Here is a 19,903-nt window from a genome sequence, read left to right on the forward strand (position 1 = left end):
TTGAAACTGTTGTATTCATAATATTAAATTGAAAATTAGATAAATTAATGATACACAATCGGAAAATTTGTATTTTTAATATATTTTACATATTCCAAATGGTTACATATACATGGTCCACTTAATTTTTAATGTTATTTAACATATGTTGAATACGTTAGAAAGTAATATACATGAGTTATATAAAAAATTAACAAAGAACATAACACTAACACGATTTGTAAACAATTATATATGTTCAAATTCATATTTATAACATGTTAAATTAACATGTTTTACTTATTTATTTTAAAATTTACGTTTAAAAAAACATTTTTCTATTATTCATTTTCTTACTCATAAATTGTGTTATTTTAACACTAAAAGATATTAAATGTTAATTTTATAAAAAATATTTAAATATATATATATATATAACACAATCACATGTATACATACATTATAGTAACACCGGAATATGTTAAAAATTCAATACAAAATTTTAACAAGGATTTGAATAGACTGTTTCTATCATAAGTACAAAATGTCGTTTACTGTGTACGTACAACAATTAATTTTTACTCATGATACTCCGAACACTTTTAATAATATGAAAAACGTGAAATATATATTCAAAAATTAAATGATATATGATTAGTTGTAGTAAGATGAAAAAAGATACTGAAACTTGTAACTATATAATCTTCAATACATGTATCTTTTAATACAAAAACAGTATTAAAGTAGTTCCCTAAGCACAAAATATTACAACATTGTAGCGATATTACTTTGAAAGATTGCAATATTTTATAAAATATTGCTGTAATATTGTAGCAACAGTCTTATGTCTACTAAAATAAAATATTGCCATAACATTATGCAATATTTATATAATTAATCCAGTTTTATTGTTAAAATGTTATTGATTAGCATTACATTTCAAAATATATACTACAAAGTTATGATAAAAAAAAATCTGGGGGATCCAGAAAGCACACTCAAAAAGCTGAGGAATCTCCAGAAGACTCGATAACTTGATTTGCATACACCTTCTTAATATAGGACTCCTGGATGTTTCCTTCTTATGAGAAGCATGTCCATCTTGTGGCGGAACCGCGTACTTACACCTGTTAAATTACAATATTGCAATATATTGCAATATATTGCAATCTCTTGCAAAATATTTTACTTACAATATTTTACAATATTGTTGCAATCATTCCAATAAGACATTAAAATATTTTAGTGATATTTCAGCAATACTGCTGCAATTTTTGTAATATTGCGTACTATTAAAATATTACTGAAATATTTTGTAATGTTATTTCTAAATGGTAAAAAATACACAAAAATTATTAACAGCATGTACATTCCGAAACAACGGAGTTTACATTACTACTACACCTAAATACAAAGTATTGGTAACAAAGTATTAATTAAGTTAAAAATTATGATTTTCAGTGTCACGGTATCACATACGTTTGTAATTGTTACGTCTTCTAGTTTCTCTTTCTGTATTCTAACTGCATCGCTTTATGAGTTATCCACATGATTATTTCCAAAACTTTCAGAATCAAGGCAACGTGAGGATGCGGTTTGGTATCGAGACAAAGGGTCATAACGTTGTTCCCATTTTCCCTTCGAAACGCTTTGTCGGCACGCAGCCTCGTGTTGGCGAAACCAAGCGGGCTACATGGCGACGGGGAGTGGAAGACGACCACTCCGGAAGCAACAGCACTGTTCGTCGATGTGTTCGTCAGAGAACGTCAGTGACTTTGCTAGAAGCGCTCGCTTCTCTGTCTGCCTACCCCATAAAGTTACATCTCGCAAATTGCGTTTGTCAACAACGGCTAATTGCCGCCGAGAATGTTACTCGACTATGAAGTTGCTCATAATTATGCTGATGCATCCTGTATAGAATCGAATTATTCGCCAAGCGCCGCGCCGCAAACAACAAAAAGAAAGGACCTTTACACCTTTCCGCCTTCAAGAGGGTAACAACGCCACGCGTTCCGTGGAAACGGTTGTATTTTTGCGGTCGTACTTGAAGGCGTGTCTGGAGAGAACGCAAACGGGATCGTGACTCACATTCACCGTTGGCCGTGTCGAATATGCAAGCGAACCCGCACGTTAAACCCGCCTCGCTATGCTCGGGGGTTGAAGATTATTATGAATAAATTTGCGCTTTCGTGTGCTAGGATTCGAATGTCGTCTAAATTTTCGAAATTTGCGATTTTCCAAATAATATGTTGATAAGATTTTGAAATTCGTGTCATGCTCAGAAGGCATAATTTATTGGGTCGTAACTTTAGACCTTATACGTACCTATGCTTCCTAGATTCACTCTTCGTATCGTGGATACTTTACTTCTCAACGCAAAGTTCTTCATTAAGACAAAATGGCTACATGGTGGCATTGTAGGAAGCGTCTGCTTAACTTTTGCGATTTCTACTTAATCAGAAATATTCGGTACAATATATAACTCAGACTGCACGGAAAGAATTACTTTGCTGAAGTATCTAAAAATTTAGCTAGTTAAATATATACAGATCTAAAAATAATTACGTTGGGTCAAAATAATTAAATAGAAACCCCAAGCATGATAAGCAGTACCGCAAAAAGTTTTAACATTTTAACAACCAATTTGAGGGACCTACATAATTATTTTGATAATCCAACAAAATTATTTTCATTAAAACAAATTAAGTTAATAGTTTGGCCGCGGATTTTAACAATAAATCCACTACAGTAAAATTCCTGTATAATTTACATTAAATGAAGTTAACTGCAAATATTTTGACTCTGGATTGAGTTCTTTTAATGTAGAAGTCAAGTCACAAAATTATTTTCATTAAAACAAATTATTTTCAGATTTGTATCTCGCTAAATTTTAAAATACTTCGGCAAAACCTTCTTTTTCACAGTTTACTAAGTGTAACGATTAGAAACTGTTCGATCTCTAATCACCAACTACTCGCTCGCGCTGTTAAATGTGTGTTTGGATTTGCGAGCTTCTTAAGAACAAAGTAAGGGTATGTGCATACGTTAACTCCAAAATGGCAGCAGTGATTCCGGGAAGTGACACACACTCTCTCTCTCTCTCTCTCTCTCTCTCTCTCTCTCGCAGTATATACGCGATCTAGTGGTTAATTTAAGTGGCTGGCGTAACAAGGTTACCAAGGAATGCGAGGACGGAGCTTTCAACGGAACACCCGCCTGTGTACGGCGAGACTATCGTCGCCTCCTACGCTCCGTTCTCCGATCCCTGCTTCGACGTTTCCAGCGAAACGTCGGTCGCCCCGTTTCAGCCCTGGCAACCTCCCCACAGACGTGCCTTTGTGGTACCGTGACCCGACCTACGACACACCAACCACCCACCCTCGTCGCACACCCTCGAATAGAGCTATCCCATTCACTCGTACGTGCGTGTGATATGCGCGACTACGACACGGTTGCGCGCACGTACGGCTGATTCGTCTTGACATGCGTGCACGATCCCTCTACCGTGCGAGATTGTTGAGGCAACGTTGAATTACGCGCGATGCTGTGTATAACCGATGCTGTGCAGTCCTTTCCTTCCGCCAGCGTGTAGAGAAATAATGCATGAACGGGAAACATGACGACATTGTATGTCTTCACATGTTATCATTTTCTCCTTTTGATTATTTACTTTTTTACGAGAAATCTTTTAACAGCTCATACAATCGAAAATTTTTAATGTTTTAATTTGTAGAACGATTAGAATAGGTTTTATATACGGCTATAAATATAAAATATTGATCGTATCTCATTACGAATCAAGCAAATAATTAAAAATGAGGCAGGAAATTTAATATTGCAAATATACAACATTTAGGTTCAATTATGATGCACGAACTATCTGCGAAGATACAATATACGCATTGATATACCTAATAACTATACTTTATTTTCGCCCAAGCTCTTATTTTTATAACGCACTTCCGCAAGAAGTGACACAAGTCGATATTTTACTCGTATTACGAATCATAAACTTCTAAACTTCAATCAATTAAATCTAAATGTATAACAAGTGACTTTATACATATGTATGTGATTTAGTTTTCTGTTTAAATGTGCAGTGTAGTGTGTTTTACATGGAAAATTGAATGACATACATACTATACTCTATTCAATGAGAGAATGACCTCGGTTTGCGCATAACAGGCAATGCAACGCTGTACAACGCTATGAACACCTGCGCAAAATGGACGAGTTTTCGTCCGATCCGAGGTCATTCTTTCATTGAACGGAGTATATATGAAATTACTTGTTACATATCTAAAATACAAAAAAAGTGATACAAGATGAATTTAAGTACTTCCCAAGGAAGAACGTTACAAACAAAAAATGAATTAAAATAAGGATAGTTTTTAGGAGTAACGTAACTATATATATACGATTAATATCTACATTATGTGAATTCAAATACGTTTCAAAGAGAAATGACAAGGGATAAATGATACAACTCAAAATAATGATAATTTTTAGGGAGAAAGATAACATAACACTATAATATAATTAATACCTGCATTATTTCTAGATAATTTATTAGGTGTTAAACTTAATTCCTGCCGTTTTTCGTCTTCAAAATTGATTTGTTTCGAAAGGAAGATGAATGAATACCTTAATCAAAGTAATTTCCTCCATTTTCTACTTTATTACTAATTAATAATATTTTATTAGGAATTAAGTTTAACACCTAATAAAACAGATAATTTGTAATTAGCTCCAATTATAAGTTTATTTACGTCTAATACTACCGTATTAAATAATAAATTTTAAAATAAGCAATTCACTTTTTTTTCTCCCGAATAATTTTATATTTTTTACTCGTGTCACTTTTCTTGCGGAGATGCGATATGATCTCTATCAAATGTTCTTGTGTTAAATTTTTATGTCTGGGAGTTGTCGTTCTGAAGAATAGCGATCGATGCAATTCTTCAGAATGTCTTTCCATCGATTGTCTTTTTATTCAGGTACTTAACTTAAATGACATGGCATAATACGGATAGATGCCATTTAATAACGTAAAGCGGATTTCATCCAGCAACCTCTCTTATAATCAATTCACTACGCTAGAATGAGCGACACGACTCACAATTGAATCCCGTAATGCAGAATCTCTCATCAACATTTCGTTAAATTTGCTAATCATAAAGACTTTATATATGCACGCTCACGCTGATATCACACTTTTTCCTCGGTAATTCAAAGCGTAATATACTGCCTGCGGTGGGTAGAAACAAGTTAATTCCGCCAAATAACGTTTGAGCGCACTCGAGATTCCATTCTGCTGAAATGGGACGAAAGTGCAACTGAATTTCGCGCAGTGCCGTGTGACGTGTGCGTTTTAAAATAGATCGCCTAGACTATGCGTATGTAGGAAATTCGTTTTAGAAATATGGCTTGAATGGCTGTCAGTGGTGTTTCGCAAACGAGAAGTCATTTAAGCGCTTATGAGCACTTGACGCTGATAGGGAAGTCAAATGCACTGTGCCTCCCTCTCCAGTTTACCCGCCACCCGCTGTCCTGTCCTTTGCTATTTCACCCCTTTGTAGGCGTGAAATACTCGAGCAAATCACCGGTAATGCCCACCAGCGATGTCAAACTTCTTCCGCTTTTTTATTTCGCGAACGTGTCCTACTTTCGCGGCACCACTTCAGGAGGACGACTACTGTCCCAGTTTTTACTGTCCGATAATAATTGGAGTACACTCACACTCGCACACACACACACACACACACACACATACACACACACACACGCATACATACACAGAGATGTTTATCGTCCATTATGTTTGCCCAATCAATACTTAACTCATCCGACGAAAAATAAGAAAGAAATTAAGAGGAGGAGAAACACAACTCTCTTTTCTCCGGAGAATTAAACGATCGCGCGCAATTTCGCTTTCATGACAATCACCCTTCGCGATTGCGAACGGCTAAATGCGAGATATACGGCGTTTGCGAGTCCCGAAAATATTTACGCGAATTGCCGTTCGCAAACACATAAAATTACATGACACATCCGAGTATACCACAAACGTTGCGCGGCGACGACGGCGGCGGCGGCAGTGGTCCCAGGCCGCAGTTTTGTTTATTTCATTTTGTTTGCCGGTAGTACGAGCCTCCAAATCCGATATCATTGTTAATATTGATCTGCACCACTGAGCAAAATGGGAATATAGCAATACTGAGCAATGTCGGTGCAATTATATGTGAATTTCTCGTATATACAGACAAACGTTTACTCCCGCACTTGCATTCGTATACGCGTATACTCTCGACAAACGAGCATTAATCTCGGTAAGTAAATCTGTGAATGACGCACGGCAGTCAGAGAAATAGAACTATTATCAGCTGCAGAAGTTGGGGGGAGGGGTGACGATGGAGACGCGTATTAAGATTTATTCGGCCGAATTACAATCTGCGTGCAGCGCGAGAATGGCAGTTAATAATGGCGGTGGACACGTTGTAATTTATCTGCAGATAAATGCAAAAGATAAAGTGTCGCACGAACGTAGGAAAATATGAGTAGTGTAAAATTGAATGCGCGGAAGGGCCGCAGAGTTGCGCGCGAGCGATTTATGGCCTTGAATATTTTGGTTACTACGTGCGAAATATCAGGGATAGGGGAACGTTCTAATTATGTTATTTTCATCTGGTACATGATACATGCCTGTACATGAAATCCCGGCGAACGGTAGGATATATATATATATATGTATGTATATATGTATAATTTCTGCGTTGAACCGCTGGTATTGCCAATTGGCATAAGTCCATGCTAATTCTGCTCCATAATATAATTTCGTAGGATTTATTAATAATATTTGCATGAACCGTCGGAGAATTTGCATTCCGTAGACGCGATCGCCGGGCGTCTTCTTGATGATTTAGGAGCTATTCTAATAATCAACGTATGTGATTTTCCTTTTCGAAAATTTCTAATCTATTATATATAGTTTCAAATACACTCCCGGAGGCATCGCTTTGCATCGAGAGCACTCGATCGCGTTCTTTCGCGGTTAAACTATCGAGTGGCTTCGTTTTACGATTTACTCTACATATGAATCATCAGCGCGCGGTACCGACCGTAACGATCTTTGCATGCACAGCACCGACCGACCAGCCATACTGCCGATTGGATGGGAGAAACTCGTCACTCGGACGAGCAGGAAGAGGCCTCTCGATCGATATGCTCGATTGGGAGAACGAAAGAAATAGAAATTCACGGCTTCAGGGATAATAGTTGAACGACAGAGATGGCAGTTGACATATACTCTCGGATATGAACGTCGAATGCGGAGTAATCGATCCTTCCAAATCCAAACTGCCATTCAGCGAATAATAAACAAAAGGACTATCAAAGACTGAAAATCCGGTGAAAGAATTTCATTTACGGCTTAACGGGTTCCGGCCGTCGCGTCGCATCGTTCGTTATAGGCTTACATTTCCTTCTCTCTCTCAGTCTCTCTCTCTCTCTCTCTCTCTCTCTCTCTCTCTCCTCCCCCTCTCTCCTCTCTTCTTTCATATTGAAAAATATCATATGAATATAATGCGTACGTTCGCTGGAATTTCATTGTTCGGCAAAGAGCGAAAAAGGAACGAGTTTAATCGTTTCTTTTGTGCTCCGATTGATTGTTTACGTGGCAAAAATAAAATCTCAGAAGCGTTTAATTGCTACGTCCAGCTACGTTATCAGTACCTTGACAGGCGCATGAACACATTTTTATTTGACAAAGAAAAGTCATCCTTGCCTCTTTTACATCGATAACTTTATTTAGTCGCACATACAATGAAAAAGTTACATTATTATGATCTATCAGTAATGTCTATTATTGTTATTATACATGTGATGTCATGGAACCTTCCATGGTATCTGCATTTAGAAGCGGGACTCTCCAGAAATTTTTAACTCTGTCCAGTAATCATTAAGGATCGCAGATCTATGGTATTTTATGCGATTTGCTTTTCCTTATCTTTCTCCACTTTCCATCCAGGATCTGGTCTTTTAATCCCAGTCACGGCGAATCCTTTTCCAAGAACTTATTAAAGCAACGTGGACAAAGGTGCGTTCATTAGTCTTTAATAAAAACGTAATCCACGTTGGTGGAACGTCATATGGAGGATTAAAATGTTGTCGAGGAGCTTGACGGGAAGTGTTTGCGAATCGTCCGACAGTTAATATTATAATCTCGCTGTCAGCACGAGAGATCACAAAGTACTGCGAAATAAATACTTGCGCAAAATCGTATCGTATAATCACAAAAATCGAAAACTATTGAAAAAAATTGGTATTAAACGAGAGACTACGTCCAGCTGGATTATCATTCCCATAGACGCCGATCACCAGAGTGCGATAACATCAAAGAGTTGTTAAAACGAATTACAAAGAGAGAGAGAGGGGGGGGGGGGGAGAGACAAGGAGGGCGAGGGAGAGTGCGTCGAAATGAAGTTACTCGAACTGAACTTCTCCGAGTACATTAGGAAGCATAAGCTTCCCGATTTAAGGCCGAACGGATGTATTTTTAGTCGCACGTCGAAGCTCGTTCGAGTTGATAACGGATCGTTATCAGCGAGTTAACGGGATTTCCGCGCCGTGAATTTCGCATTTTCTCGTGCGCTCTCCGCCCGCGGAATAACCGGGCAAAACTGGGCACGTCATAATAGAAATTCAGGAAATTGGGTTGTAATACCGACGCAGTAGATACCCGGAACATATTCCAACGATTGTGAGAGATCGGTGCGTCGGTTTCGTACAACGGAGCTCATTTATTCTGCGAGAAACCAAGTCACGTACAAACCTCGCGTTCGCTTTACTATCCGTCATTCAATCCACACTGTCCGTTGCAGTTTGCACATTATGGACGATATTAGATATCCTCGCGTTGGGCCGATAATTAATATTCACTCTCCAAATCAGGTGTGTATGTGTGACTTACTTTTGTTCAATTAATGCATGATACATTCATTAAAATCCAACGCGAGAACGGTACGTGATAACGCGCTGGTATTTTTTCAAAATTAAATTTAATTAGGAGCCTTGAAAGTGTATTTTCTACCTTACGTAAATATGATAGAGAAGTAATGTGAAATTATATATGATTTGCATATGTAACTTTTTCGAAAATCGCTATCTAGGACACAACGAGATTTTACGATCGAAAACGATTTTACGATCGAAAACGAAAAGCGATTTAATGATGAGACTCACGCGATTGTGCTTTGTAGAGAAAACTTTACGTTGAGTAATGGGCAATTTTTTTTGCGAAGTTAATATTTCATTCCAGGCAAGCTTCGCGCGCAACGTTTTACTGTGTCTCATTTACAAAAAACTGGATGAAATCGGGCGTTTCGTATTTTTCCAGGCATGAATGATTACCCCGATGGATATTTTTTTTATGATATTTCACTGAAACTCATTTTTCACTTATTTTTAATGAATTCTATTCCCATCCTCGTCGAATATTTTGTATTATATATGTGTAAGCTCAATTGTTCTTCAATTCGATTTAATTGTACTGTTGGTACTCTCTCCTCTCTCATTAGCGAGCACCATCATTAAGGTAGCCGAAGTACCGAAGTTCAGGTTCGTGAATGAATGATCTAAATCGAAAGAACCGAGTATTGCCCACTGTTAGTAGTCACAGGTACACAGCTATACCGAGTAAACCGATGCGCTTGACGGATGCAGTATTAGTGCGCTGAACTATGATAACCATCAGAAAGCAAAAGAATTTACCCCGAAACTGCTGCACGTACAAGTAGGCCGGCATGAATAATGCAAAGAGATACGGAAGACGGAGTTCTCTGTGTAGAAATTGGAAAAACACGGTTGCAACGATAGGAGAAAGTCAAGCCCACCCCTCTTACGTTACCCTTCTTGAGCGAGAACCTCTAATTGCATCTCGTGGATTCAAGAGAGCAAAAACAGTATTACGATACTCGAGGATGCTCCTCATTTCGAGTACACCGGACTAGACACCGCCCTCTCTCTTGGCATGCAATCCTCAGCGATACTCGGAAGTTTACGGAGATTTTATTTTTCCACGCGCGCATGTAGACGTTAGCAATCAATAGTTTTCTAATTTACTCTAAATGCAGTAGAACATTGATGTCTATTCTATCTCCTTTTGGATAAATCGCGTATTCAACGCAATAAGGTTTTTAACTTTGTAAAAGAATACAGAAGGCCCTCTCGCAATTCACCAAGTTTGACTTTAAGAGAGCAAAATAATATAATATAACGACGGCCGACTTATCATTTCTACCAAGAGCATCTCGGCGTCCGACATCCGGAAAATCATGTCGAAATTCAAAGTATTTCGCTAATTGCCCCACTTAGCCTTACTCCCACTTGAAGCATCCTAATTACTCTCCTAGAATATTTGAGTCATCGCGAATCAAACTTGAATATATCAGAGAGCAAAGGTACGCTTAAGAATTTCATAAACTTTACAAAGCTGAGATATTATAGGTAATATTTAAAATTATATAAAAGGATATTTTAATTGCAATCGTATCTTTATTTAACTGAATTATTTACGCAATTTCTCGCATTTCAACGTTTTTTTCTGCATAATAGCTGCATAATAGCTCGAAGAGAAACGGGCGGTAATATGGTCTCCCACAGAAATAGATTTAAAAATTAATTTTTTTAAACACAGTATTTGATTATAAAATTAACAAACAAATAAAATATTGCAGAATGCATGTAAATGTTTGTACGTACGTACATCATCTTCCGCATGTAGATTGCTCGGTATTAAAAATCCATAGTATGTAACATAAACTATAGATTAACAGTAAAACTACAATCGATTTATAGAATAATTATTTTGATATGAAACCTCTAAAAAAAGAGAGATCATCAGTAATCAACAAGCTTGCTGTAAGAAGATCACATTGGCTAAATGCCATACTATCGTTTAATTCGAAATGTATACAGCCAAATAAAATATCACATAACAAACAACACACTCAAATATTCATATATTTGTTTTGTGATACGCTCAAGTTTAAGAACGAAAAAGTATGTGTTAAATGCTAAAGTGTACCTTAGAAACGTTTCGAAATGCTTAAAAGTAAGAAATGCGTTATAATAATTGCTGGCTTTTATGTATCAACATATTAACTGTAACAGCGAGCTATTGAACAAATAGTTGAACAAATAGTTCTAAGTAAACACTAGAATTCGCTACCTAATAGTGGAGATATTAAGAGGAGCGGTTATAATATACTTGTTAAAAAACCTATTTTCTCTCTCTCTCTCTCTCTCTCATATATATTGAGTTTTAAAAAACTGTTTTTTTTTTACGGTAATAAAACTATTTTTTATTAAAATAATAAAAAAGGGTTTAGAATTCATATTTTGAATATTTATAATAAAAATTTCATTTTTACGTTATTTCGGTATTATTTAATATCTTTTGTCTTTAAATATCGAGGCAAAAACGTCTTTGCGTTGTTTCAATGCTTAATTAATCGATAATGTCTTCGAAACTAACTGTAAGTATATCCATAGCTATCGCTTAATCATTGTATTAACTTTTTATTGTTTACAGCTATCTTTATATAGAAATCTTTTAGATAAATGAAAAAATCAAATTCTAAAACAATAATATGACATCAAATGTAAAAAAAAAAAAAATACAAATACGAATAAAAAACTTTTAGGTTGGAGTAAAAAGTAAGTTTTTACTGGACTTTTTACTTAAGCTTTCTAATTTTTGTTTTTTTTTTTTATTTCTATTGTGAATAATTTAATAAGAATTTTTAATTGATTTTCTGGATAAATTTAATTGAAGCACCGCATCTTATACTCTTAATAGCTTGTTATTATCATTGCGAATGATCGTACATATAAAAACTATTATCATTTTTACTAAATATTATTTGTTAAATAGACAGGATCTATTCTAAGCCTACTCGGCTTTTCTATTTCATTACGTGATTATAAATTATTATTCTAATTCTTGTCTCATTAGAACTTGATGCGTTCAGCAAGGCAGATAACGAACGCTTTGTCAGATCAAAATGGGCGTGGAATAAAGCTGACTGGCGCGCCGCGATTGTTCCACTTTAAGTATCGCTTCGCATTAGCTACGACGAAGAAGCGAGCAATTTAAGTTATGGCCTGGCTCGACTGAGACTGCTCTCTTATCGTATTAACGTAGGAACTCCGTAAAATGCAGAAGAGCGGAGAGAGGGGGGGGGGGAAGAGAGAGACAGAGAAAGAGAGTGCTCGGCTATACAACCGCGTCTAACATCACTGTGTTCATTACAAGGAAGGATCTTACCAAACTCACCATTTACATTATGCCGTCGCATGCAACACTTGCCACAGATGGCTGAATACTTCTTCTTCGGGGTTGCTCTTCCTTGAACTGGACTAGCTTCATACGCTTTGAAACTAAATAGCTATTATGAACTCAAATCATGAGACAGCTATATAGGATATACTTAAATGAAGTTCATTTGTTTAAATAAAACGTTAATAAAATATATAAGTAAGTAATTATGTTGCTACGCGGAATCGAATGTCTACTTCAAATATCGCGGGAAGTATGTATCGATCTCGCTCTGGAGCTCGCACAGATCCTACAGAATAGAAGCTTAGAAGCAATATTTCTTTTGCGGCACTCCATACCAGTGTAAATAACTTGCTAATAAGAAAAGTCATTTTCCATTAACACGATTTATGCAACACGATGCAAACTACCATTTGATTAGAGATTTAATTGAAATATCGCTTTTCACAGCGGAAAATGTTTTCCAGATTGAGTTTGCTTCACGGGGTGTCTTTGCCTCTGATTGTTTTACGTGATCGCTTACGCGAGAGAATTCAACAATACTATAAGAATAAAAAAAATAGATTGCTGATATTTTTTAGAAAAATGGTAAATTAAATAACTCGAAATACATTTTATTTGATGACAATAAATACAATTTTATTTAATACAGAAATATGGCACATATTAGCCCTCAGTTCACTTAAAAATCTTTAGCAATAAATAATTGTATTTCAAATAAGGAGCTTTGTCATAATTTTTAGTTAGAATCTCGGTCTTGAATATCATCTTGAATATTAACCATTCTGTAAGAATGATAAGAATATTTTAGCTATAAATGTAATTTAATGGTTATCCAATGTATATAAATTTATTTACAATAAGTAAATTTATCTTTGATAAAAGAAACAGTAAAATGTAATAAAAGTTAGTTATGTTCTTTATAATCGTGGAGAAAAATAAACATAATATTTGCAACTTTTATTAAGAACAGATAATCGAATATTTTACGTATCCGGAAATGATATAGATATTGATTTTAATATACTTACGTTTGGCAACGGTATTGGCCAAGATTGGTGAGGATTAAATGGGCCATAGCCAGGGCCGTTTGGTAACCGAATTCTATGTGTCGAGAGTGTATGAGTATCGACAAATAGAGCGCAGGTTGCAATTAACAGCATCACGATGTACATTGTAAACCTCATATTGAATATATTGTTCTGATCAAGAAAGATTGTTACAGGAAAGTAAAATGATACATACATTCTGATACTATTACTTTCTCGATAACATTTTTGCATGCTTACAAAATAAAAATATCTCGTTATTTCTTAATTATTTTACGAAATTATTTAGAACTCATAAAATATATTAAGTTAAATATTAAATTAATTTAATTAAAATCTTTCTCAGGATATAAAAAACTGTTTAATAATATTATCAAGTCAATGTGTAATTAAAGTAATTGTGTTTTATGTAATTAAAAATTATACATCAGCAAAATTATAAAACTAATGCTATATATCGTAAAATTATCGATAACACAAAGCTACAAATCAGACATTAAATCACGAAATCTAAAGATTACTATACCTTAGTCCGTATCTTAATCTAACTGTAGCTGAACTCAAATTATGCTTTCTACATGAAGTACACATCTTTTATATATTGTTACTGTTTAATGTAAGACACAAAAACAGCGCAAAGTCTAAGTCGCGGGAAGTCCCTCGGATTTCGTATTATCGCAATTGTCATCGCAGAGGCACGCGATGACGTCGTACTCTCTGTTAATGATCTGACACGGTTTTACCCACGTCATGTTTTACCAGCCGAAGCGTATAAACTTTTCGTATTTAGAGATTTCCCGTAGAAATTTATAAATTAAATTATTCTTTCACGTTTTAAACGTGACCTGCATAGCGCAGTTTTTTCATAAAAACGCTTTATTATTACGTAATATCATTGTTTTGGTCTTTTTATTTTTTGTATTTCTATAATAGTTATTATTACTGCATTCGTTATTGTATATTGTACAAATGATAAACAAAAAAAAATGATAAAATTGCATGGATGATAACAGAAGAAAATACTTTTAATAAACTGTTTGTACATTGTCAGTAATTAAAATATCGAGCAATTTTTTTAAAGGAAAACATATATTCCTATTTATGTATCAAAAGTGGCGGAGTCTCTGTTTCGCAACAGACTGTAGTAGGAAGAGAATAAAATTACAAAGAGAATTGTAATTGAGCCAGCAGCGCAAAAATAAAAGTTATTACGCCGTTGAAGCAAAGAACAGTTTATGCAATGGTAACAAACAATCAAGGGGATAAAAAAGTTGTTTTGCGAGATATACGAGAGAAAGGTATACAAAAATAGTGAAAAGAAATGTATATGCGTGTATGTATATATGATCATGGAATTTTTAAATAAATACTTCGATATTATCTGAAGTTTGCAAATCTATAGGAAAGGAAGTTTTAGTGTATGATATTAAACGTCGTATTTTCAAACACTATTGCATGCATATATCAGCAGAATTGATACACTTTACATGAACTCGCATTCACAGACTAAAAAATTAAGCATACGACTCTCGTTCATGAACCATAGATAAACACTTATCGCTAAATGGCAGCGTGATATGAAAATAACTTTGAACTACGGGAAGATTACCTATTTTCAGAAGCACGTACAACTCGCGTAAAATTATGGGAATATCTATCTTATAAGAATACATTTTTCAGTTGTGAAGGGGCTCCGTTGCGACCGAGGATATCGACGCGGCTGGTACAGAACAGGAACTTTTACTTGGGCATGAAATATAAGGGCAGCTAGAGTTTGAGGTCGTTTACTCGTTGATACGGGAAAGCTGAATAGTATCTCTTGAGGAAACCGAGATATCTCCGAAACCTTAGTCCTCGGTCTAAAATCCGACGTTTCTACCATGTTCTTGTTTCCCTACGCTGAGAAGAAACGGATAAATGTGTTAGGATTGATTAAAGCAACTTTATGTCGTAGCCGCATATACGTGAACCACACAATTAGAAAATTATATAAACAATGTAAAAAGCGAAATAAGAGTCAATAATAAAATTTGTAACAACTTAAATATAAGTCAATAAAACCAGTGTATAATTAACGTTACGTGTCAACTATTCTCAAGATTAAATTATTCATATTACAATAGAGTACTTATAAAATCAAACTGAGTATGCGCAAAATACTTCTAACATAAGTTGACAATCGGAAATAAAACCAAATTAAAATTGAGTATGCGCAACATACTTCTAACAAAAATTGACCGTCGGCAATAAAACATTTAAAATTAGCCACATGTATATGTATATATAAACAATACTTTACAAGTTTCGGCTCTCGGATTGAGCCTTCTTCAGAAGAAAAAATTATTAATTGATCATACAGATAGGAAAATACATGAAGGTGCAGAAAGATTCACTCTCCAAAAACTCTAAGAACAACGTAGTTTATAAAATTTCTTACGAAAATTGTGACGCGTCTTATGTCGGTCAGACGGGCAGACAGTTAAAAACAAGAATATCCGAGCATCGTAATCATATCAGATCATATCAGACATAATGCGTCAACCCGATCTGTTATCACTGAGCACAGGCTGCAATACGGTCATGAATTTCAATGGGATAATGTTGAAATTCTTGATGAAGAACCGTGTTATCGATCTGTTATCACTGAGCACAGGCTGCAATACGGTCATGAATTTCAATGGGCTAATGTTGAAATTCTTGATAAAGAACCGTGTTATAGAAAGCGTTTAGTGTCGGAAATGCTCAATATTAAAAGACAGAAAAACAGTCTGAATTTGCAAACGGATACTGAAGGTCTCCATAAAGCATACATTCCGATTATAAACAAGTTTTAACATTGACGCATTTGCAGTCTTGCTCAGTTAATACCGAACTCTCGCAAAGATACGATCTGTTGTAAGGAACGAATAATAAGTCTCACTTATGTGTGCTGAAGTTAGTTATTTTTGTAATGGAGCGTGAATTACTGATTTGAATCTGGTTTCTTGCAAGTGTCTATGATTTCGACTAATGGAACGAATGATGGGTCCTTCCTGAGAGGTTTGGCAGAGTTCTCCTAATTAAAACCTACATAACATATAGAATTTTATCTATTAATTTGAAAAAATTTCACAGTGGATATTTCCTTCACTTCTGATTTTCCAACCATGGTGAGCAATGTTCTGACTCTGACGGGGGACTCATGGATTCGGTTTTGGAAAGATGACTTATTCTCCGACACACGTATGATCAATTAATAATTTTTTCTTCTGAAGAAGGCTCAATCCGAGAGCCGAAACTTGTAAAGTATTGTTTATATATACATATACATGTGGCTAATTTTAAATGTTTTATTGCCGACGGTCAATTTTTGTTAGAAGTATGTTGCGCATACTTAATTTTAATTTGCTTTTATTTCCGATTGTCAACTTATGTTAGAACTATTTTGCGCATACTCAGTTTGATTTTATAAGTACTCTATTGTAATATGAATAATTTAATCTTAAGAATAGTTGAAACGTAACGTTACTTATACACTGGTTTTATTGACTTATATTTAAATTGTTACAAATTTTATTATTGACTCTTATTTCACCCCTTTTCACATTGTTTATATAATTTATATTAACAGTCCTTGATTTCTTTGTTAACAATTAGAAAATTGGTGTTAAATTTAAGATTTTATGTTCTAAACATTTCACTCAAATTTTTGTTTAAGTTTAATATGATATAAATATATTAGAATGTGACACGAATATTATGGAAAAATTAACACAGAAATGTAACACTTTGACATAATTTAGAAACAAATTATAGAAAAATATTTCTTCAGTAAAATATAATTAAATAAATTAACCCTTCGATTCCCCACTTTATACATTTTATCACGTATCTATTATATGAATGTTGTGTAAAAATATCAAATTGAATGCATTATAATAATATTTTTAATATTAAAGTATCCTTTTAAAGATCGCGATGTAAACAATACAACAATTAAAAACTAAAGGCTAAGCAATCAAACTAGATCTTAATACTGAAAACAATTTCATGTGAAATTCCATAAAAAAAACAATTTTTTAAATTAAAACGCCAGACATTAAAGAATATAACAGTAACAAACAAATGTATACATCTCTTTATTAACATAAATAAAAAAGTTATAGCATATGAAGTAAAAGAAATCTCAAACATGTCATATTAAGGGTGGCATCGAAGAGTTAACATTTCTGATGTGTTAAATTAATTATGTTTTATTTATTTATCTTAAAATTTACATTTTAAATTTACTATACACTATTTTTATGTTATTTGTTCACTTACTTATAAAAGGTGTACTTTAACGCTAAGAAATGTTAAATATCAATTTAACACAAAATATCCAAATAACACAATCACATTATGTTAAATTAACACTCGGATATGTTAAAAATTTAAGATAATTTTTTAACAAGATAGATTTTAATACAAATACAAAAAGTGTTTTTTACTTTGTAGAAATACTGATAATTATATGCGCGTTACAGTCTAAGGGAATAATCGATAAAAAGCAGGAAATTTAAAATTGTTCCAATGTGTACAGCATTATTCTGTCTTCACTGATTGCAATTTGTTCAATTATGTTACTAATTATGTGCAAAATAATTTATTATTTGTTTAACAAGTATGATATAACGAAGCAAATTCGTAAAATACATAAAATAATTTATCTCTTTTCGTTTTATGGATTCGATAATATTCTCTTTATAGCTCTGCGATCATAAATCCGCAAACAGATTTATGATTACAAACTCAATTATCGCATTGCGATGAGAGTTATATTGTAAACACTCGTTTGTTACAAAAGTACTGTTACGAACAGCTTACTGGATAAATGATAAGAGCGTATTACGTCAAGTTGTTATTATGTGTAAAGATCGCGTTCTATTTTCACCATAATCCGTGTTACGGCATCATAACGATAACGTAATCAGCCAGTCAGGCATAACGGTCGATAATTATCTTTCACTAAGTTAGCGTCCATAAGGAGCGACGTTTTATGGAGTCCCGTGGATTGGGGTTATTACCTATACCGAACAACTATCCTGGGGAAATATTTTATAGAGCAGTTCAGTGGTAATGAAGGTGTTTACATGCGGGCAAGAAGGCGTCTCGCCGGGCGGTAGGTAATTAGGACACCCTCGTCTACCTACGCGATAGGCATTGCTAGAGGTAAATGCAACCGGGTGCACATGGAGCTGGGCGGTGCACTCGTTATTTCAGGGCTTCCGCTCGTATAATGTATTAGCGTAATTAGCGTTATCAGATTCACGGACAACGAGGAGTCACTCCTTTATAGGATTGCGAAAACCGATGCGCAACCGATTCGAATCCTGGGAAAAAGTCGAACGTAACGAAATTGCGTCCGGGGATATTCATCGCGATAAGAGCAAAGAGAACGTTTTAAAGTATCTCACGTAGTTCTATTTCTCGTTTTTAGAGGAAAAATCAAAGTAACGAACGCATTTATATGCATCCTTGCAGCACATTTTACAACGTAGTCAGTAATATAATATCAGTAAATTTCTTTGCATCGATTTGAAACAACTTTCGATCGCTATGCTTATAACAAAGAATTTGACGACAAATGTTTAAATAATAGATTAAAATTTTTATTTTTATGTCTTTTTATTACAAAACGTGTTCATCGCCTTCGTCAAACACTCGCCACACTATTGTAAACTAGTAGTTATCTTACAAAAGCAAATAAAGTACCAGACGCATCATTTTATTTAATGTCAATATAAATAAATATTATAGAAATCATCGTTTACATTTAAGTCATTGTTAATTGTATTATCTCTTTTCAATGAGGAAATCTGATCTTCGGATTATACGGTCCTTGACCAGGGAAAGTCGGAAAAGGCTTCCAGCCACCTGGAGGCGGTTTCCTGACCGGAGATTCATACGCAAAGACTGTCATTATTGCCAAGAGCAGAGTGAAGATAAACAAGTGAAATTTCATATTGCGTTCTATTTCTGAAAGCCAAATAAATATATTTATACATATATGTATATACATAAATTTAAATATCGAGTTAGTACAATCACACACAAAATGACATAAGTTGCATAAGGCCGCTGAATCAATAAGCAATATAAAGATGCCATGTTGTTTCACAAAAGATGCATTATTGGTCTAGTGTTATGCTCATTGGTCCTTATGATTATGCAGCTTATATAATTTTGTATGTGATAGCCCTTAGATAGCAAATTAGCATAGAATAATTGAAGACATAATATAGAGAAAGGTCACCGATACTCCGACATACCACTTTGTTTTTAGACAATATTTCTTAAACAAAAGGTAAAAATACAACTTCAAAAACATAAATACAAAGTAAAAAGTGTCTTCTTCAGATAGTATAAGCAATTTTTATAATACTGTTTGCAATTTTGCAATAATTAAGTTTTTCGTAAGTTATTCAAAAATAAGCGTCTGACAAAATGGGCTCCAAAACCGACATAGTAGGCAATAATACCAACATTCCTATTTTATAAATAAAGATATATCCTATTC

Source organism: Trachymyrmex cornetzi, unplaced genomic scaffold (genome assembly GCF_001594075.2).
Source record: "Trachymyrmex cornetzi isolate Tcor2-1 unplaced genomic scaffold, Tcor1.1 scaffold325, whole genome shotgun sequence".
In the NCBI taxonomy this organism is placed as follows: Eukaryota; Metazoa; Arthropoda; class Insecta; order Hymenoptera; family Formicidae; genus Trachymyrmex; species Trachymyrmex cornetzi.